The sequence below is a fragment of the Falco peregrinus genome, chromosome 2, assembly GCF_023634155.1.
Source record: "Falco peregrinus isolate bFalPer1 chromosome 2, bFalPer1.pri, whole genome shotgun sequence".
NCBI lineage: Eukaryota > Metazoa > Chordata > Aves > Falconiformes > Falconidae > Falco > Falco peregrinus.
The window spans coordinates 103,356,209-103,379,048 of record NC_073722.1 but is presented as its reverse complement, the minus strand read 5'-3'; the positions used below and the strand labels follow the sequence as shown (position 1 = coordinate 103,379,048).

At 40.8% G+C, this 22,840-nt stretch overlaps 1 long non-coding RNA gene across 1 annotated transcript in view; it reads left to right on the top strand.

The window, feature by feature from the left end:
* Window positions 1–22,840, top strand: part of LOC114011895 (uncharacterized) — a 317,148-nt gene that overhangs the window by 39,376 nt on the left and 254,932 nt on the right. The window contains exons 9-11 of the long non-coding RNA XR_008745696.1: window positions 360–547; window positions 9,850–10,492; window positions 11,290–22,749. This is a non-coding gene — a long non-coding RNA (uncharacterized LOC114011895). The remainder of the gene's footprint in view (window positions 1–359; window positions 548–9,849; window positions 10,493–11,289; window positions 22,750–22,840) is intronic.

Genomic DNA, 22,840 nt, shown 5'->3' with positions numbered 1-22,840 from the left:
TCACCGTTATTTTGAACCAAAACCAGAAAGAACAGGGAAGTTCCGTGGCTGTCAGGGCCTTAGAGAGCACAAAGGCCAGACGCTGTGCAGTGCGGATGGGGACAGCTGTGTCTAACTGGTGCTGCTCCTGGGCGTTTCAGATGAGAGGTGTGGGTTTTCGCCCTGATGCAGCCGGTAAGGACAGTACACACAACCTTTTAGCTAATTTAGGTTTCCAAGCACACTTCCTCTTCCTTAGAGTTCCATTTGCATGTTTTCCTACTAAACAGGAGTGCTTTGAAAGAGGAAATGCGATACAAGTCAGACCAGTTTTCTGGTTTTATAATCTGCAGCACTGAAATTTTTTTTGTTTATTGAAGTCATTGTCTGGATTACTGCTTCATGCCATCATTTGCCGCAGCCAGCTCTGTACAGAAGCACAACTAGCTCTCTTCAGCATTAAGGAAAACTATTTAAAAACTAAATTTAATGAAAGAAAAGTGTCCTTCAACTGAAGATGGAAATATTTGGCAAATTACTCCACTGAAAGTTTTCCATGTCAGCTTCAGTAAGTTCTCATTAATCAAGCAATTTACAGAAGGTAAGAGATTTTTTCTAAGATTTACAGTGTCAGCACTGCCTACAGCTTTTGCATAAAATAAAAGACCCCACCATCACTGATGAGGTCTGTAGTCATTAAAGCTGGATGAAAATCAAGATTTACCAAAGTTTGGTACCTCTCTGTTTGAAATCAACTTTTGAAGGGTTTCCATGAAAGCAGAAAGATATTCTCTAGACACATTTTGAAAACTTCAGATTTGAAATCCTCTGTCACAAGGCAGGAAATTGTGTTCATGTCAATGGAATGTTAAAATTAGTGATTAAAAACGCTCCCAAAGTACAAGACTGTTTCTTTTGTAGATTTAATTATCAGGTCATCTCACTGCAGAATGTAAACTTGCACTTTTTAGTGTAATTCAAACCCAGGAATTTATTTTAAAAATATGTATGTGTGGTGCCTGTTGCCAGAAATGAGCAATTCAGAGAGGAGGTTGAGGAAGGGTTGTACGTAACACCACCCTTTGCTGGTGTTAGCAGTTCTAGGATACATTTCTTTGAGGTTTCTGAGATGAGTCTTGAGCCCTGGAGATCTCATGCAATTATTTCAGGTTCAGCAGTGCAGAAGTATAGATTACCATATAGACTCACCCATAAGGTATAAGTAAAGCATTGGCCATTGTTTAATACTTGATTTGTATTTTTTCCCCATGCAGTTGTTGAGTGCTTTCTTTGGCAAAACTGAAAAACAGCCCCTTAAGAAATAGCTACCCTGAGTGCTGCAAGTTTGGTTTTGAAACAAGACAGTGAAACAGATTCTGTTGCCTCTCTCACTGTAGAAGTATGAAAACAGAAATATTATTTTCTATTATATAATATTATATAATACCTATTATATTGACCTTAGCATTTGTATTTTGCATTTGTATGGTGCCAAAGCCTGATCACACTGAAGTTTAAAGGTTGAATAGTTATCTATAAAAATAAAGAGAGCAGTTAAGGTGGTAAGGCAGAAGTCAGGGTCCTGAAGTTGTGTGATTTAAGGGCTGGGGAGGCACAGAAACAAACCACGAGTGCTCCTTATTAGATAATAACAATAGCAAGCACGTGTACCTGAAGTTGTATGATTTTTTCCATTTTTAAACATGTTAGCTATAATAACTAACTTAGTGTCTATTTCAATAAGTAGTAATCTGAAAGCAAATCCAATCCAATAATTGTTTTTCTCCAAACTAATCAACAGATTACTACTGCGGTAGTGGTAGTACTACTACTACACGTCTTAGGTGAAAAGCATTAAAGCAGCTGAAGGTACTTTATACAAACACCAGACTTTGTTTTTTCTGTTCCACAATTTTTGTTTCCATCATGGAAAGCATTAGGAAAAGAACATTTAATACTGAAACTATAGTGACTCCTTTGAACTGGTATGAGATAGGCAGCGCAAATGAAGTACCATATTATTTGAAATTCAGGTTGTGGCCGAGTACAATTCCTTTTTCTAGCAATATCATTTGTCCTCAGGCCCCTAAGACAATAGTGTTGAGTTTGATTTGTGAATTTTAACAACCTGTGGTTTTGCAAATAAAACTGCAACTCAGTATACTAGTTTAGATTAGATTTATAATGTAGAAGAAATTGCCACTTTCCATGGATTTCTGTTGCAGAAGTTCCAAACACGGCTCTCCTGAAACACTAAATGCACCCCTTCTTTCTGAAGCATAATGTGTGTTTGCAAAGCAAAACTGGAATTATAACAGCAGTTTTTACTGCTCCAGCTTGTAGTATCACTGCAGAGAATAACAAAAGTCTCATGTTAAACAGGCAGAGAGGGAAGAAAAGGTCAGGATTTCCCACAAAACAAGGGTATAAAGTAACACCCACAATGCAGAACAAAGAGTGTTGTTGGGCATAATCATAGATCAGTGTTTTCTATTAACTGTTTGTAGTAATTCCAGGTAACATAACTATGCTCATTAGAGAAAAATCCCAACATTTGAGCAACAGAGTATTTTGTATTCTGCTTTTTACAGTGTTTTGTCTGGGGCTTTGTCAGCTATTTCTCTGCAGGGTTTGTCTTGAGCTCTTCAAAGTTACATGGCTCTTAAAGTCATAGTAAAACAAAGACTCCATATCACAGTTTAATATTTCAATTAAACTACAGAGCAATAATTTGCATTAATTGTAGCCTAATAGTTGCAAATGACAACATTTTGTTTTGTTGTACTTAAAGATTTTATTAGTAACAGACGCTTTTAGTTAGTGTTTGTTGCCCCAAGAGCTTTAGAGGAACTGATTTTCTGTCAGAAAAGATTGGAATCAATTGCATTCCTCCCTTCCAGATAGCGCTAAAACATTTATTTAAAGGTTTATATGCTCACCCTGCCTTATCTGTATTCCAAGTCACTTGTCCAATGAAATAAAATTCATTCATGCCTTCCTTCACTGTGTTATTGACAAAGTGTAAGCTTTATGTGACTAGAAGCCAGAATTCTGTCTTTTGGGAATACCTCTCTCTAAACTTGTCTGAAAGAATTATTTTATTGCATTTTTCATGCCAATTCAAGTATGTTTGAATGGTAAATCCTAGAAGCTGGGCTGTCTGTGACCATATCAGCCTTTTGAATTAGCAGCATACGCGGCATGATAGAAATATTAGATTGAAAGGAAGGAGTATGTATGCTACATAATTTTTTTTTTATTAAGATTTTTTTTTTTTTTTGCACATAATAAACTGCATGTCACTTGGTTCTACAAATCAAAAACTAGGTCAGGTCAGTTTTCTAAATGCCTGGCATTATGCTGATAGAAAGTTTGCCATCACTATATGTCTCTTTAGCCCATTCTCTACGAAAGAGCAGTGTCTGGAGAGCAAGTGCTAAAAGCTATTTATGCCATGTTTCATTTGGGGGAAGTTAGAGCCTCACCAGCTGCTTTTCTTATCCATGCAGCCAGTGCTGCATGAGTGACGTTCAGCTCTCTGTCAGCGGCATAATACAAAAACGATGCTATGATCTAGGTGGTTTGTCTTATACAAAAGATAGAGTAGGTCATCACTGAATTAAATACTTAACGAAACAAAGCAACCTGGCCTTGTAGCCACAATAGTGGTTGAAGAGTCCAGAAGCGAGATATGTACATGACCTAACTGTCATTTCTCTTCACTGCTGCGTTGGGATAACTCTTGTAAAGCCAAGGAGAGGTAGAGGTAAAAGTAGAATTTAACAGCGCTGTGCTGATTTGAGACTAGAGTGCGGGAGGAGGAAGCAATAAGGTTACCTTTTCCTCTTGTCAGTCAGCAAATTCACAGAGCTGACCCTGGAGGGAACAACGTACGTACAGGCACCGGGGTATTACAGCACATAATTCCGCTGCCTCAACCACAAACTAATTAAAAACCCTTTGATTATCCCAAACCCCTTCCTCTCTGTTTTCATTTCCTCTCCAAGCAGGACTTCAGTTTAAATTTGACATCCTTTGGGGGCTCTGCAATGAATGAGACTATTTGAGTTGTTCTAGAGCTTTCTTAAGCTTTCCTCAGAGAAACTATCCAAGTATTTGGCAACATGCACGAACTGAGAACTGAAAGCTGAATATATCTGCTTGTCTGAGTTCTCAAAACTGAGGGTAGAGAGGAGGCCTGGGGGGAGGAGTTGAAATCAGTTCGGTTTGCCGTACAGAAGCTGGGATAACTCTTAACGATGCTGTTGAGGTGAGCCAGCTTGGGGGAGCCAAGTTTTTGGGGGAGGTCCCCCTAGCAGCCCACACAAGCCTGAGGTTCCCCATGCAGCCCTTTGCAAAGGGACAGGACGCAGCGGTGCAGGTAGTGGGAGCTCCCAGGTGTGCCGGTGATGCAAAGAGGTTTCTTTTCTATATGCTTTAACTTCTGGTCAGCCCTGGCGTGCTCAGGCATTTGGACTAGATCGCCGTTGTGAGCCCTTTCCCACTGGAACTATGCTGTTCTATTCTAATTTCTTTCTGTACAGTAGTGCTGTTTTAGGAGTTTGTAGTATTTTCTAATATTGTCAAAAGAAAATTTGGCTTTGAATAGGCTTAGATTTGGCAGATTTGGGCCTAAAGATAAATGCTTATTTCTTTAACTTTCTTATTGTGACAATGGTATTAGTTAATGTGCTAATTAGGCTGCAGTGTTTAACCTAAAGCTTTTGTGTGGCTGGTTGTGTCTGAACCATCTCCTAGCTGTCATGGCACACAACCACAAATAGGAAGCTCTTGCACCCAGTAGTAAAGCTTTCCGTTTCAGGGCAACAATCCTGCTTCGTTTGCCAAAGAAGATGAATAGCATTGCAGGCTTTGAAGATAGCCCTGAAAGCCACCCCAGCAGAAATACCTGTGGATTTTGTGCTAATTCACTGGTTTTCATTCTGAATTCATCAACAAAGTTGGGTTTGTGACCACCTTTACTTTTTTTACTGTCAGACAAAATGACAATAGCTGGTTCACAAATTTGGGTAGGCCTATGCTGAGTACTGCTGTGCAACTCTGACTTTCCAGATTCTGGTTCTGTACATTCAAGGAAACTTTCCAAATAGTGTAGTAGTTACAGATGAGCCAATCTAAATCAGGTCTAAGTCTTTCTAATCTAATGACAGTTCTAAGGCATTCTGGGTTTAACAGCCACCAGCCGCAGCACAGTATAAAGCCTTCTAGTTGTTTAACCTTACACCAAATGTAGGCCGCTGCTATACCATAGAAAGCAGACCTAAAGCAGCTGTTTGAGGACACTTCACGTTGTTTTCCTCCTTTCAGAAAAAGCCCCTACTTCTAGAAATGCCTTATTTAGTCATAGAAATTATCTGAGTGCTAGGGCAATTGATCTCAACTCTAACACTCAAGTTTCTTGTTAATTTTAAGCAGGCCTGTGGAGGATATGCACTCCCCTCCCTTGGCCAGGCTGTTTCTATAACACAGCCCCATGGGAATTTGCCACCTTGAAAAATAAGCCGTGGAACTGGGTCACATCCAGCTCCTTTCTCTGGGAATCTTTCCAGGTAAGCCTTCCAGACTTCATAAAGACAGATGTGAAATCCAGGCTCAGCAGGCCCAGCTGCGAACGACCCTCATGCTCAGCCACATGCAGACCCACCAACCCCCAGCTCCCCAAACAGGATTAGCACATATCTGGGTATTTCTTTTGTTGGTTCCTATACCGGATAGTTCCCTGCTCCTCCTGGAGCTCACAGAGAGTTGTAGCCTAGATACTTAGTTAATAAATTGGCCTCTGTCTGAGTAAGCAATCTTTTTCCTTTGCTGTAAACTACCTAACGTGATCTTGGTCTATCACTGGGCATCCTTGGCCCAGCCCCAACACAAGTGATTAACATTAATAGCCATAAAATACATTTCTCATGCCTCATGCCATGAGGGAGACGAAACGTTCCACACGATCCTTTCCCTTCGAACAGACAACTAAGAGCACACACTACTGCAAAAGTGCTCTGTGGCGTCAGTGTTAGTAATATTAAGAGGGCTCCCCCTCCTCCCCGCACACACACACACACACGCAAACCCTGTGTACAATATCCCACAAGGTTAAGTGTTGTGCTGCTCAGGGCACGGCGTTATATCCTGGTTGCCTAGAGGCAGTTGTTGGCTCACTGAACGTGATCTGTCTGCAGGAAATATAATCTCAATGGGAGAACGAGAGCTCCTAACGAAAGTCATGAACTCATTCACAATCCAGACATGCCCCAGGAGTTGGTTTTCAAGTGACCTAGTTTGCCCTCTGTTGTTATACATTCGTCCCTGCGGCACTATTTCACAGGGAAGAAAAAAAAAAAAAAAGAAATTTAGATATGACTAATCGAAGACCAAATGTTGCTTTCAGCTCCCAGTTGGCAGCTTCCACCCTTGTGGTGGGCAGGTGGTTAAAGAAGTAGAAAGCAAATATTTGGATTCTGAAAACACTCTTACTGCACCTTTTTGGTGTGTTTATGTTTAAATAAACTACCAGCTGAATGGGTGATTAATTCTAGAGAAGTGGATACACATGAATGTAGAAAGGTCATTTTGTGTTCAAGCCAACTTGCAAACGCAAAGCTGATACTGCACTGATTGGCAAAAGTGATTTTCCTTATTTATATGAAAGAGTCAAACATCTTTATGCGGAGTGAGCTCTTGGCTGTGTCTTTTTTTAAGGGAGGAAAAAGAAAGATAAACTCTGTAGTGAACTCTCAAATGTTTTTATAATGAAAATAATTATATGACCATTCTCATCCTCATTTTATCATGCCTAAGAATAAGCTGACAACAGAGGGAGGAAAAAAAATAATCTACGAAAGAGGGGGAAACATGTCCTGAATCCCAAGCTTGCTGTCTGTGCTCATGCAGGGGAGCACTGTTACGGTCGCTGACTCTGGTTTGTGGCGCCTTCCGACACAGAAGTCAGCCTGGGAAGCGCTCACAAGCTGTTCGTGGATGGCTGTCCTGCTCCTCCCCTGGGCTGAGGTCGCTCCCTCCTGCAGAAGGCGGTCTGACAGCCTCACTCTTTCCACTCTGGCCAGAAATAAGCTATTCCAAAGTCTGAAGAAAATCAGCATACGAAGGTTTTTTTCTCAGCTCCTGAATGCTGAGCTGCACTCCCTGTGTGACTGTCAGCTCACAGGGTGAGCTCTTCTTAATCCTGAAATATTTAAACCCGTGTACAGAAAAAGGACGCTGTTGTGAAATTGTGTAAAATTGCAGAATGTCAAAACTGGGAACACTGAACACTCAGTTTGCTCTCGAGCCAGGCACAAAGTAGAGATACTGAAAACTTGGGATTCAGCTCTCAATTTTAAAAGCTCTCAATTAAAAAGTACTGATGCAGTAAATCATTTGGGCATTGGGCCATACCTAAGAAAGACCTTTTACCCACAATCATTGCTGAATCTAAAGAATGTAGACATTTCCACACAAGTAGTGAGTAAGAGGCAGTTGCTCTTCTTAGGGTCTGAACAAACTTTGCCTTCTTAATCATGAAAAGGTGAAATTCAGCAGGAATCTATGTAGATAAAGGGAAATCTGCATCAAACAGGTGCCCAACAAGAGGATTTCTTCTAAGCCTTGGGGACTCAGAAATGCTTTTTTTTTTTAACCCTGCTTTATCCTATAGTTTAGAGCTGTGCACAGTAATAAGTAGTGTGAGAAAATGAAATTCCTGAATGTCAAGAGCCGTGATCAGAGATTCAGGCTGATTGCTTAGCCTTCAAACCAAATCCTTCACCCTTGTACCAGGCTAGAAGGACTCCCCCACATTCACCAGTATGAAGGGAAAGGGATCTCCCCACTACTGCGCTTAAGACTGCTGGGCTGGGTTTCTGTGGCCTTGTGCACCCTCTTCAAAAAAAAAGCAGGCTTGTTTCTTAGAGCAGGAGGCACTCACCAGTCCCAGCACTTTTAAGGTTCCCAGTCTGGTTTTCAGATATACTTCTTACAGAAAATGCTTGCGGCTGTGAACAGTGACGTATATAGGAACCATCAAATCTACCCTGCAACAGGTACAGCTAACACATACCCCTTGTCTTGTCTTGAATTAATTCGTAATAAAAGACAACCTTTGACAAAATGCAAGGTTTCAGATGGTGTCGTTTGCTAATGAAAAACTACATAGACAGCTAACACACACCAGGAAAGACCTAAACCCCAGTCAGACCTAAACCCAAGTCTTTCATTAGATGTAATTGCAATAGTACCAGCCAGTTGCTATCTACCTAACCATTTGGCTTCAAATTCTATGTTACATGAGAGAAACTCATATTTTGACACCATCTTCACTTACACAAACATGCCAGACTCCCATGTGTAAAGTAGACCATGGAGCACAGTAAAACAGCCCTTCCCATTGTAGTGGTCTCAAACACGATAATACTAAACACATTTGAAGAACTGAAAATGATAATAACCTCACCCCAAAGACATGATATTTGGCATCCCAGAAAGCCATCAGCTGCTCCTGCATTCCCACAAACAGATTCCTAAGGGATGAGATGGGTGCAAAAAAATCCTTCACAGGAAAAGCAAAAGCCTCACCAACTTTTTATTCATTTTTTAAAAACATCTCACAGACATACCTAACCTCTTAACAGGGGTAATCCTGTATGCTTCAACTGTTTTATAGTGTATTTTGTTGAGGTGAAATTTCTTTTAACCTACAATTAAATTGCTTTCATATTGAAGTTCTGTTAGTGTTAATTGTAGTTTTGTTTTGTGATGGTTTGCTTATGTTTTTTTTTCAGCTAGGAGAAGAAGCACTTGGGAAGTCTGCTAAACTCGCGTACAATTTGCTTTTACAAGAGACTGCAAGCTGAGGTTTTCAAGTATTGACTTGTTAGCTCAGCTTCAGAGAGGACAGTTGGTGTGGCAAAAGACAGTGAGACCAAGCAAAAAGAAAATATTTCCCCAGGTTACCCGGAATTCCCTTGCCCTACTCCTTCCACAAACCCTATGAATTAAACTTTTTTTAAAAAAAACCCCAAACATTATTTCCTGATCTCAGTAGAGTAGATAACTACTCAGCAAAAGCCCCAGTTTTTAAGAACAAGTTATTCTGAAAAGAGACTGAGTTAATCCTGAATAGCTTGTGATAGAATCTCACCAGTAGTGCCAGTGACCTCATATTAACTCATTGCAATATACAGAATGTTAAGTATATAGTGGAGTTGATCTACATTAGAAAATTTCTTCATTGAAGTTCCTTATTTACTCCTATTCCCAGTAAAAGCAAAAATAGAGTAAGTTTTCCAAATTGCTAACAAGGAAGGACTTCTGCAATGAGGAATAAGCAAGTCTCCCAGCCTTAATCTTCCATAACATTGCCACAAGAAGAGCTGTCCATAAACTAGATTGCCTGGGTTGTTTCTGCTGATTTTATGACAGACTCCTCTGGTGTCGATTACAACAGAGATCTGAATTTGAGAGACCTGAATGCTCTTTGCTGTGAAAATGCTGAGCCAACCTTGTCTAGCAACCTTTGACATATAAAGAGGGCTGGTAATTGCTACTTTCATTTCTAAATGTTGTAAATGACATAGCAAATTATTACTTGATAGGATCTACTTTTAGATCTCACTGTAAAAGGCGGGCAGTTTCAGAGAATAGATCAATTTTCTTCTCCTGTGTTTGTGGTTACACCCTATCCCCACCCTAGATGTCTAATTATGTGAGATGAATGTGTGTAAACATGAGTCTTACCCTCCATAATCCAACTCATACCTTACTTGTTTATACAGAGGTTAATAAGCTCAGTCTGTTTACCATACTACTTGAAGTAATGTTTCTAATGCTCTGTGCAACTTCATGGTTTTTTACCAGGAGTAAAAGGCATGGAATTAGGCAATGATCATCTCTGATGGGTCTGGGTTCAATAACAGAGACTTTTAACTGGCGAGTCCATGAGCAGAAATGCCAGTAAACAGATTTACAGAAGTACTTGATTTGTTTTCCAGGAGTATTAATTTTAATTTTTATCCCGTTTATCCTTCTGTGTAATAATTCCTCATTCCTGATTTGGAGAGGAGATTCATGCATTGTCATTCAGGATGTCACAAAATTCAATTAAGGGCTGGCTGCAGCATCCCTTCTTGATTTGTGAATGATTTACCTTCGTTGAGAAAACAGGATGACTTTTTCCATCACAAAGCATGGTTGCTGATTTTAACAGAGCAGACAGCCTGGAGCTACGCAAGCCATCACTAAACCAAAAAGAAACATTAATAAAATGACTGGAGGGGTGGTGTCCTTCTGCTGGGACTGTAACTATTCCTTGTGCATTTCAGGGACCGAGGATGTAAAATAGTGTAACATCCCAGGTTATGTAATTCCACATCCACAGTCTCCAGCCTCTGCAAGTCCCACTCGCTCCTCCAGCCAGATCCAGACGGCCTGACAGCTCGGCTGTCTTTCAGCCAAGTGTGACTACTCTGCTGTCAGCACTTTAGCCACTTTTACCTCTGAGGTATACGGGCACCTGTCAGCTTGATGGAGGCAGTCCCTCTATAGATACAGGATGAAATGTGGATTCTGGTCTTTTGATATCATCTTTCTTACTGTTTTTATATATATGCTTATATATACTGATACATTTTTCAAGATGACTGAAAGCTCCTGAGACAAGCTTTTATTATCTATTTAGAAAAATTAAGATATCTTTAAGCATGTTAGAAAATGCCCTGCTTCTCCCCCCCCACCCCACCCCACCCCCCAAGTGTTTCATCGGAATTTTCAGGCTTGTACCAGCATAGTGCATAGTCATGTTTTTAATTCTTTACTTCACAACATGAGAGAGTGAGGCACGGATTAAATGTTCTATTTAAAAATGCTTTGACAGATTTTGTTGAAGCCAAGACAATTCTCTTGAAGTATTATCATGATTTACTTGAGTTAAATCAGCAAATAACTCATGTTGCCCCATAGGGCCACTCAGCTAAGTGTGTTTTATATACACAGAGCCCTATAGCTTCAGCAATTGGCACATTTCCTTCAAGTCAATGTCAAGATTACACAATAAGACAGAGATATTTAGAGAGATGCTGCTGGTGGTGTCTGAGCCCCTAGGCTTTGTTCAGGCAGTTCCAATCTGAATGGATCACTTCTATACCGAAAGGAAAAAAAAAAATATCTCTGGAGTGCAATCAGAGTGTTTTCTATTAATGGAAACATGAATGTTATTGCCGAGCTGTGTTGTGCTGGATGATTGTATGCAGCAGAAGGTAATTTAACTCACCAGAATTTTGTTTTGCTTCCCTCCCCCAGGTTAAAAGTCTGATCAGATGCCTGCTTGACACGCAAAATCATCAAGAGACTGCAGCAAACGCCTCTTGGAACACAAAGCAGTATCAGGCAGGCAGCAGCTAAAAGAAGCCCCCACCACCAGGGGAAGCAAACAGTGGGGCTGTGGTTCCCCACCGATTTCCTCAGCCCTTAGTTAGTGGGGGGAGGATTATTAAACCCTTCTGTGTTGCTCTGAAGTGCTACAAATAGAACGGTAAATCTAAATAATGAGGTGCATGTTGTTCCCTTCAGTATGTGCTGCAGATGACAAGCAGGGACCAAAAACCAAAAGGAAAACATAAGTACAGCTGGAGGGTATCATGCCCACCATGGAGCTGACTCCTGAAGTGTGTTGAGGTATATACCTTGTACTTGTGTTGCACTCCTGCAGTTGTGGCTGCCTTGTGTTCCAAGTGAGGCTGTTTAGTCGTGCCAGAATACTCTTTGCACCGGTGACCCCCCGTTACATAGCTCAGCACCCTCTCTGACAAGTTCTAGAAAAGGGAGGTTGTCTCCTGAGACTGGAGCAGCAGTTTTCCAACTTTTACCCAGATTTCCCCCTCTTCTGCCTGCTGCTCCTCCCCTAAGGAAGGTGGCAAGTATGATTGCACCAGGACCACTTTGCCCATGATGGTCCCTGTGGGTTATCAAGCCCAGCCCACAAGGACCCTTGGCCACAAAGAGCCTGATGGAGGGTCTTCTGAAGGGGACTACTTCTCAAACCTGCCCCCAGATAAATCCTGCCTGCTCTGGTTTGAGATTTCCCGTGTTAGACAGGGCTTGGTTCAAAAGTTCTGAGACCTGCCGGTGATCACGAGCGAGGCAACACATCCGAGAGCTGCCAGCATTCGACTGCCAGCAAAGGGAGAGTGGACAGGGATCACACCGAGGCAGACGTTACTTGTCATGTATTGGCCTACACCTGAGGCAAACTATTGCTCTGCTCAGCCACTGCAAACACTTAAACACCTAAAGTTGAGTTTCTGGAAGTAGGAACCTCGGAAAGAGGGTCAGTGCTTACAGAAAGATGCTGAGAGATGGCATCTAGCTTTAGTCCCTAAGACTTATCAGTCGTATGTGAGGCCATTGATGCCTCACTCGAACTTCTACTTAACTGGCATGTGGTGAACACACTGGATAAGCTCAACTACCCAGGTCTGAAAGTAGAATTTTTAAGAGCAGGTGTAACTGTTGGTAAGCAAGAGACAGGTCTGGGTCATTTGCCAGCTTTGTTACTTCAGTGGATTTGAATTAAAGGATAAGTTCCTTTTTTTCCTCAGCGTAGTAAGTATTGAGCTAGAAATTCATGGCTACTTTCAGAAGAGATCCAAGTCCTTCTTATTCCATGTTGGAATAGATGAACAAATGTGTTTTCACCTGTGAGAAGTTAAAGGCTTAGTGAGGGTCTTCAGCAGCACAGACACACATGCATGCTTCTCCCTCTCTTGATCAGGATCCTCAGCTGGGAATTCAAAGGCCACTTGTCAAGCTCTTCCTCTCAAGTGTGTGTCTAAAGCACCATTCCGTGAGTTTTTGAAGTGGATTAATCTCATTGAAACTGATAAAACTTTTCTAATAGAAAGTTGATTTCTGATTTAGACTCAACTCCTGTCTGTTATCAAAAACGTTTCTGACCATTCCTCCACACTCCTGAAATCTTTCAGTGAGATTCAGTGAATCTCGGTTACTGGCAATCGGTGATCCTGTTAACAGTAGTTTCCAGAGTCCCAACCAAAGCTAACATGATGACAGGACATGATCTCAGCATGCCGAATCATTTTTGAAGGGGGACCTGATGATTTCAAAAGAGGCTTTAGCTGCCTGCCATTTCCCTGGGGTAATTCCTATGTGTGACCTGGCATACCTGAGCTGAGTACATCTACTTTGGCTAATGCTTCCTAAAATGACAGATTTCAGAATAATTCTGTGTTATATATTTGGATAACTATTTCACAAGCTGTTTGTCTTTGAAAAATTATAATGAAAAGCAAATTATTTTAAAAAAATGAGAAAAAAGAAAGAACAGATGTCTTAGTGAAGATTTTAGTGTTTTGGGGCTCTGGTTTGGGAGTACAGCTGATTGCCAAAGTTACTGGATAACATAAATTCTCTTTCAATTTCTTTGCAATTTTGAAGCTAATACAACTCCAGTGAAAGTTCCTAATGTTATTTTTCCTCTCTTAACCTAATTAACAAACTGAAAATTTATGTAGTCCTAAATGGAATTACTTTCTCCTAAGCACCGCAGAGGGGGTTATTTCTCATGTACCTATTAAAGCGTGGATATCGATGCTAATGCTTCACACCAGCTACAGTACCTGAATTCTCTTCACAGGAGTAACACATCGAAACTGCCCTGTCTGAGGCCATGCTAACAGGAACTCAGGACAGTATCAGCCTGCCTTGAGTATTGTTATTTTAAATGTTAAATTTGAGTTCTTAATTTTGACATATTTAGCTGCTGAACATTTAGAAAAGCGTGGGTATGGGTCAAATGTCTGTTATATTTTTAAAGAAGAACCAAAAAAAGAAAACCAACCCACCTCAGACCCCTTAGTTTTCATTTCATAAAAAGCTCCAAGAACTCTTTAGAGTAAATTATTAAAAACCAAACCAAACCAAACTAAATTGCTTTAAAATATCAAAGAGGAATCACATTTTTTTCTTGAACATGGTTTTTCAATGATGAATTTTTCAACAGGGTTGTATTAAAACATATTAGTTGTTAATAAGAACCTGCCATCACTTTTAGAGTGATATTCTAGAGTATTACCAATACTGTGCTAATGGCTTTACATGCAGTTAGTTTCTCAAAAACAGATTTAACACATTTCCAAACAGCAAATGTGTGTATTATTTTGTGGTTTAAATCTGTTTTATCATGATACCACTTCCAAAATACTGAAGGCATAAAATAGTTTATGGTCCAGAAGATAAACTACCACAAGCCACTATGTTGGAATATAGGGAAGGATCTGAGAAAGTGCTAAAAGCATTATTACAGCTACAGAATAGACTCTTAAATCTTTTATGCAACTTGATCAGTTCCCACTGGAACCACACTGTATTGTTTTCATAAATAAACACCAAAAGTTGCTGTGCACAGTGTTTCTGGACTGTAACAGACTGCTTTTGTGCTTTAACAGGTTTTGTGTTAAATTGTAAACTACAAACGTTCCCATGAAAAATTCTTTTTCCCAGCACACTGCTTGTGAGTGGCATGTCATCTTTCTTGATGATCAACAAAGCAATCACATTTGTATGGCAGTAAACCACCTTCAGTCGCTTCATCCTCCATGGAGGTGCCACAGCCCCCAGGCTGGGAGGAGCCACCCAGCAGTGCCGTCCTCTCTGAGGGAAGAGACTGGTTTCCTGAACTCAGATTTGCCCACGGCAATGAGATGAAGAGGGTGATTCCTCTCCCATCTTGGTTTTTTTGACAGGAAAAAGCAGGAGAGAATAACCCTCCCATTTTTATCTGCTCAACCATTACAGCACTAAAAGCCTCCATACGTTGAACTGTCTTTTCCATGTAGAGAAGGCGTGGAGATCCCTAGTTTGTTACTCAGTATTGTCAGCCAAACCTGGCAAATTGTCTGTTTTCAATAGAACAGTTTAAGCTTTTGCTAGCCCATACTCTTCCAGCTCATTTTTTAAATGGAGTGCTCTCCAAAAGAGCAGGCTGTGGCAGAGATCACTGTCCTGCGTTGGCTGCATCTCAGAGATTTGCAAAGCACAAATTTCTCCATTCTGCAGGCTCCAGCCCACAGGCTGCCCCCTTCGCCCCAACTTCGCATGCGTGGGTCACACTCACCCTCCTCCCCACTTAAGAAGTCTGAAAAAATATCTGCCAGAGAAAAGGCAGTTTGTCCAAACTGTTCTCATGGTTTGGCTGAAGCTTATACTGTCGGCTCTCAAGTAAAATGTAATCTGTTATTTTTAAACGCTTAAGCACTGCTGTTGATATATATATTAAAAAAAAAGCAGGTGACTTTGTTAAGATGTACTCTGGAGAGCAGAGTGAATGGAAAAAAACAGACAAAAGTGGTTTCAGAAATAAGGGCTTTTGAAAGGAGTTTTTGGAGACTCTATAGTAGTCCAAGACATGTGAAAAGCGTCCAGACCATAAATACTGAAAGAAAACATTTGGTAAGTGAACAAAATATTTTAAGTGCTATACAAGAGAGAATGAAAAACTGTAGTATAATTATGTATTTTACAATTTTGAATTAGTGACAGAGGTAAAAAGGGAGTTGTTTTGGAGGCAGGAATGGGTATTCTGTTAATGTTCTCCCACAAGTCAGTACAACGTGAAACTTTGCTGTGGGTAAGGCAAAAACATAGACAGCTTACCATTGTGTAGAAAGCATTTTTGTCTAGGGGATAAGATAATTCACCCCACCTCTTTTTTTTTTCTTTTTTTTTTTTTCCCAGAAGAGAATAAAAATACAGCTGTGTACTATATTCCACTTCGTATGCACATGGTGGTACTTCAGAGAACAGGAGGTGCACAAGTGGAAGGGTCAGCAATTTCAAGTCGAATGCCTCTGTAATACAGCCTGCCGACCGTGGCGTGGCAATGATCTTGGCCCAGTAGCAGCAAAATGACTTGTCCCAGAATGGTTACATTTCTTAGCCTAATGCAGAACTAACATTTTAAAATATCCGGTCTCCATCCCTGAAATGCCTGCAGGCTGTTCTCTTGGCCAGAATATGCTGACAGCTTGGAGAGAGATGAAACAAATATCAATGGCCTAGTGCATGAGGATCAGCTAAGATTGAGGTCCTGCTGTGTTAGGATCTAGATGTACGTGTAGTAACTGTTCTTCTTTGAGCCTCCTACTGTTTAAATAGAAAGGATCATTACCTGTGTCTTGCAGAGTAATCAAGAGATTTGCTATGAGTCTCAGATGAACTTGTTGCAGAGCCGGAAATTCAATCTGAAGGCCTAAAAATTGAAGTTCAATTGCCTAAAACCCAGAGGTACCCAAAGCAGGCCAAGGGATGTAGCACAGGACTTGCAAAAGAGCTACACTGATCTGAAGTGGCAACTGGAGGAGCATCTAGAGTGACATTTGTGCGGCTGAGTCCCAGCCTTGCATCTTGGCCTTTTACATTTCCCTCAACAGATGGGCGGCAACAGAAGGATACTTTCAAAACTGACTTAATGTGTTAACAAGTTACAGATACAATCCCTATTCCTGCAGGACTAGCATGATTGCTCTGCACCTTCACTGAACACAGCAAAACCTGCAGGAATTTAGACACAAAACCGAGCTGATTTCTGTTGTGCCGTACTTTGAGCCGTTTCTGAGCACGCAGAAGACAGCAGAAATGAGCAGCTATTTAAAGCATGTGCTGCTCTTAATGCTCACTAACTCCACATCACTCATGTAGCTACTATTAAGCATTAGTATAAAGTGGACTTGGAACAGTAACACTGGATGTTTCCTTGCCCCCGCATGCTGCAAAAAGTAAAGTTCATGATGAATTTTTAATTATAAGCCATGCAAAAATGCCTTGCTGCTGTTTCCTGACATACTCGGGAATGATACCTTCATAAGGAAACACAGAGAAATAAAACTCGTTGCCCCACAGCCAAAAGAAGAAGCCATACCCTTTCCTGTGCAAGTGGGAAGCAAGCATTGAGGGAAAAAAGGTGACTATATCACAACTTCCATTGCATGTGTCCATGCACACGGATGAGGCATAATTTAAAGAGCTACAGTGTTGCTGAAGCTGGGGACACTTTTGTTGAAGTCTTTTGAGAATCACTGTTACATAACTCATACCCCAGCACAAAGAAATGTCAGAGAGCATCAGCAAAAATACAGCTTGGAAAGATTTGTCATTACATATGGTCTAAATTACACTGCACAGCACAGGCTGTGTTTTCTCCTATAGCATTTGCAAGTTGTGTATGTAAGAAATCCTATATTCTCTGCTATAGAACTAGGAAATGCATCCCGAAATCATGTCTTAGTGTTCAGTCAGCAGATACAAAACTAATGAATGAGCCTTTACTCAACATGACTTTCGCTGGGTGCCAAACCAGACCTTAAACCAGGACAGGCTAAGATCTACCAGTTCTGATGTGACATTGCAGACATCACAGAAAAGAAACCAAAACTGAAGGAGTGGGTATTTTGGTCAGTGTTCATCAGGGACAGCTGACAACTTCTTACAGAGACTGATGTGCTGATCTAGGCTAGGTACATTTAGCTGTTGGCTTGTTTTGAAAAGTGGGCCTGCATGGCAGCTGCAGAAAGTGTCACCTAGCCAGCAAAGCCAAAGGAGTTAAAAGGCTTTTTTGGGGGGACATCACACATATTGAAAAGTACCCTGCGAAATCTGTGCCACACTCCATGGCCTTCCACAGACTCATTCAGTTTTCCTCATGGACCTTTCTTCTGCTCCCCTGCCACCTTCAGGATTGACGTTTACCTCCTCTGCATTGATTCAGTCCATGCAGGTGCAAGGCTGCCTTCAGCAGACTGTCTCTCTCATCTTCCTTAACTGACTCCGTAGTATGTTCACACTGATGCCTTATAACTGCTTTGATTGTCTGTTGGTCAGAAGTCGTTTTGTCCACAACCCTGTGAATATAACAGCTCTCACCGGCTTCGAAACAGGCCTTAGAAGATGAAGAACAGAAGTTACTAGTGCCCTTTCAGTAGCCTGTATGGTGTTTAAATGGTAATAGAAAAAATTCCTTTGACTATTTTTTTGGTGTAGCTCCTCCTGAAAAGTGGGGAAGGTGAGAGGAAGTTAGAGCCAGTACATATTCTAGTATAGAAATTAACCTCAGTGGGAAGAATAATGTTGCTTACAAAACCAGGAGGCTGCACTGCATAGGAAATAGAGCATGAAAAGGATTTGTGCTGTGATGTTGAGATTAGAGAGAACAAGCAACACGAATTAGCAAGTGGAATGCAAATATTGTACATTCAAGTGTAACTTCAGTGTAATACCAGAGTTGTGGGTGCGTAAGGAATTGGAGAGTCCCTCAAGTAATATTAAAACTGCTGCTGTCTGCTGACTGTGGCCCATGCACAGTGGCTTAGGTAGCCCCAGCCTCCACTGCTCTGGAGCTGATGCTTCCTCCTTACTCTTCTGTAGCAGGTTTTATTGCATACAATTAGGAGACTTTGTGTATGCAGATACTTTGCATTTAGGACAGTGACTTGCTGACAAGAACATCCGGAGGTTGGAACGGCTTGGCTGTGGACAGAGGCATCAGTAACTAACCAAAGAGAACAGATAGGTCTTTTAGAGACTGGGGTGGGGGGAAGAAAAGCAGATTTATGAGAAAGGGAATGTACTAGTAAGCACAAGCTAGGCTACTTTGTTGGCTAGGTGGATCCATCACTAGAGACTGCCGTCTCAGCCTTCTGTGCTTCTCTTTGCACCTGCTTGCGAGATGAAAGAACGGGACACCATTTAATAGAGATTAATTTTTCTAATGCACCATCATTTAGTTTCAAGGCCCCCTTGCCCCTGAATGTGGAGCTCACAGTTGTACATGTAATGCTGCACTTACAATAAAGCAACTACTACTTTCCTCAATCAGGGCTGCGGTATGCTAAAACCTTTCTGTAGCTGGAAGGGTTGCACTAGGAACCTCTTGAATGCAGAGAAGAAAAATCAGTTTTCTTGTGTAAAAAAAAAACCATTTTTAGAGGCTTTACATGCTTTATGGGCTTGAGGGATTAAGTATTTCAAAGTACAAGTAAATGTTAAGCAAGTTTCCTTTAATTCTGCAAGAGTGGAGCCTATGTGTTTAAAGGAAGGGCTCTAGGTCTACGCTTGTCTGTGCTATACAGGTTCATTGGTAAATGTAAGGTCGGCTGGATGATCAACTTCACCTCCTTGTTACCAAGCTCTCTGCTTGTCTTGATCTGTGAGCTCCAGACGTGAATACAGAAATGACAGGTTTAGGGCTCAGGCCATTTTATTCCTCCATATTCTTCCTTCATTTACAGGTTTAATGCCATAGAAATTGTCTTCTCTCACTCTAATTATCTGCCCTTCCCCCTGTAAATGGCATAGTTGTGTTGCAGTGACAACGCTTGACTCAACAGCTACCTTCTGCATACATTGCTTTTCCCTGCTTGACCCAAAAATCATCTCAGTACTTCATTTTTGGAGGCATTTCATTGCTTTTCCTTAAGGAAATTAATTCCTTCCTTGTACAAAAGAGCTGACTTCTGTTTTCCACTTGAATACGTTTTTAGGCAGAGAGGGGAGGAGGAATGAAGTGGGTGATTTGGGTTTTTAAATCAATAAACTCAAACTCCCAAAACACAGCACTAGTGCAAAGGGGCAAGTATGTAATTTTCTCAGTAGCAAATATAGCTACATGTATCTAAATCCAAGACATTCATCAGCTCTTTTATAGGATAAGACAGGGCTCAGAAATGATTTTCTGTTGAAGTACATAAGATCAAACATGTTTGTCATTTTAGCCTTCTCTTTATTCTATCTGATTTCAAGATCTTGAGACTTTCTTTAGATGTCATTGCTTCAAGCTTCTGCTTTTATCACATTAACCACTCTTCATGAGCTTTTACACATCAAAATGTCTTTAGATACATTGTTGAAGAGGGAGTACTTGTGAAGACTTCAGTAAAAAGTTAGAGAATCCGTGCCTGAAACTTTATACAAACACATTTGAGGAAAGAACCACCAAAACCAAAATAAACAGCCAAACAATAATACACAATGCTGCATTCTCATTATGGTTTCTCCAGAAGGAGAAAAAAGGCATTTTCATTATGCTTGAATACAGCTTTGTTAGTGTGCAAAAACCCAGAAGTGGTGAGCCATCTCATGCCTGTCAGATTCTCAAACTTTTGGAGCTTAATACTTTTGCATTTTTTTACTTCCCTCCCTGCTGTACTGAGCAGATGGTTATCCTGAGCTCTGATTGCATCTCCAGGTATGTGTTGGTCCTGCTTCTGGTTAAGTTTTTGGCTATAGAAAATTCTTCCTAGCTAGTAGAAAGGGCAGGGCTTTGCTCCAAATGGTTTTAGCTAAAGACAGAACTAGCCGTTGCAAGATCGGTGATTTCCTCACCAGTTGCCATCACTTGTGCTTCACTAATATCTTGCAATTAACACTAATGACCACAGGACAACGGTGACAGCCTGTCCATGGTATTAAAGTGCTCTCATCCCTCACACAAGCAGGTTGTGACTCCTCTCTGGCTGAAGGGTTTGTACAGGGAAGGGGACTGTTCCCAGCGCACATCAGCAGCGTGGGATCACAGTGGCAGGATAGTTCCATGGTAAGTGTTTCATACTGGCAGTTTCCTTATCAGTTACAGATTCACTTTCTGTAGATTTCTGGAGTAAATCTGCTATTTTTGACACAGCTGTTTGTAGTCGGACTAGAGTGTCAGGACCATTAGAAGCCTCAAAGCATTTTCAGGACATTTTTGTGCATATGCATCTAGGTAGATTGATGATAAGCTAAATGGCTAGCTAGGCTGTGTTGATATGTGGTGGGGAAGCATAGCACCAGGATTTGCCAGAGTATAAATGAGAGCTACCTTTCTTTCATCAGCATCCACGAGGTGCTGGGATCGCACCGAAACACATACTGTAACACTGCGATGTGTCAGAGTGTTAAATATGAAAAATCGGAGCCCCCCCACCTGCATTACCAGGTATGGGAGCCAATTGCTTTCAACTTTCTGAATACATTCTCCTGCATTTCCCTCAGAATAACTGAAGGAGTAAACACTGTTTGAAAAAGATCTAGTTTTTAAAAAAGTAAATAAAAAAAAAAATTATCACACATATGTGATCATCTCCAAGGGGGAGGCCACTTGCAAGTGAATGACTGGAATTTGTGATGACAAAAATAAGTGTTAATTGTGGTATGCAAGATGTAAAGCCACAGCCTTACTATGTTGATTGCTTATTGTTATGCTTTGAGGAGCTAACAGTGTGATCAGACAGGGAGGAAGCATTTATGTTACAGTTACCAGAATAAACCATTACCTAGCTAGTCATTCACACAGGCCTTCCTGGTTAGAAAAGAAATATGCATCTCTTGCATCTTTGGCGAAGATTTTCCTCCCTGTTCTGTAGGTGCGTGAAGAGCACACAAACCTCCTGCTCTCAGTGGAGCCTGGTTGCATAGCCCAGGCCTCCCACACATTATTTTGAGAGCACGTTGCCTGGAGGAAGTGTAGAGCAAAGGTGTTATTAATCACTAGGAGCAGTTTTCCCTCAGCCACTTCAAATCTTCCAGTGCAGAATGTCCCATAATGTCTTGGCTGTTAGCAATCAAGTCCCAAATTATTAATTTACAATCCCAATCAGTTCTGAAATTAAACACCGCCCACCCCACCCTCAACATCCCATCCCTTACAAGCAAGACTAAAACCACCCCAGACCATGGTCTCCCAACTCATCCAGTGTGAAGATTGTGAGTGGACTTGACAGTGTTTGTTGCTAAAATTTTCTAAATACCACCACTGGCCTGTCTGATGCATAAATCATTGTTGGTGAACTGGCAGTTTTTATTGTTGTATCTCTTTGGACATCAGGAGAGCACTGTAATACAAATGAATTTAAGGAATGAAAGAGGAAAAAAAAAAGAATTCCTAATTTGTTGCATAATTACTGAATTTATAGCTATGCTACGTTGGGTACTGAAGTATGTTACAGTACTCTTGTTTTTCAGAGTTTGATTACTGATGTCCCTTAAATACATCTGCATGGAACAAAAAAATCTTGTATTTAAAATTTTGCCATATATGAAACCCAAAGGAAACATCTTTCTTAATATAACTGCAGGAAAGATTTGAATGAAGAAGACCTATTAAATGATAAGTTCAATTGTGTTCCATTTTTTTACTATTTAGAGAAGACTTTGAGCTGAGAATGTCATAGGTTTTGAACTCTTCTTCCTGTTAATTTGGGAGGTTAATTGTGTAACACCTAGGATTAATGATAAATTACTTAGTTTTAAACAGACTCTGTCAACATAGGATAGGGACAGGATTGCAGTTGGAAACAACAAGAAAGACCATTGGGTAGCTTCACAGATAAGGATACTCTGCATGCATTTGAAAGCAACAACAGCAAATCATTAACTTTGAGAATTGTTTTCTAGCAAGTTTTAAGCCTTGATTTATCAGAATGAAGAATGGTCACTCTAGGCTGTTTAACAGGCAGATTGTTCCTGGTAATCTGGTTCCTTGATTCCTGAAGTGGGGAATGGATGTGTCTGGGATGCAGGCTGGGAGGCAGACTGCTGAGCTAGACCTATGGAAAGACAACTAAATTAGAAGTGCAGGAAGGCCATTTATTTTATTGCTTTTTCTGCTGTATTTGTACCAAATATTTTTTTGTTTGCTAAAAGGTTCTTTGATCTTTTCTGATAGCTGCAGTGTGCAAGTGTGACAGCAGGATAGTCATTGCCTGAGAAAGGGTGAGCAGTGCAGCAGTTGTTAAGAGAGCGCACCTCTTGTTCGTCACCATTTCTTATGTATGTTTATAGATGCAAACAAATATAATGCCAA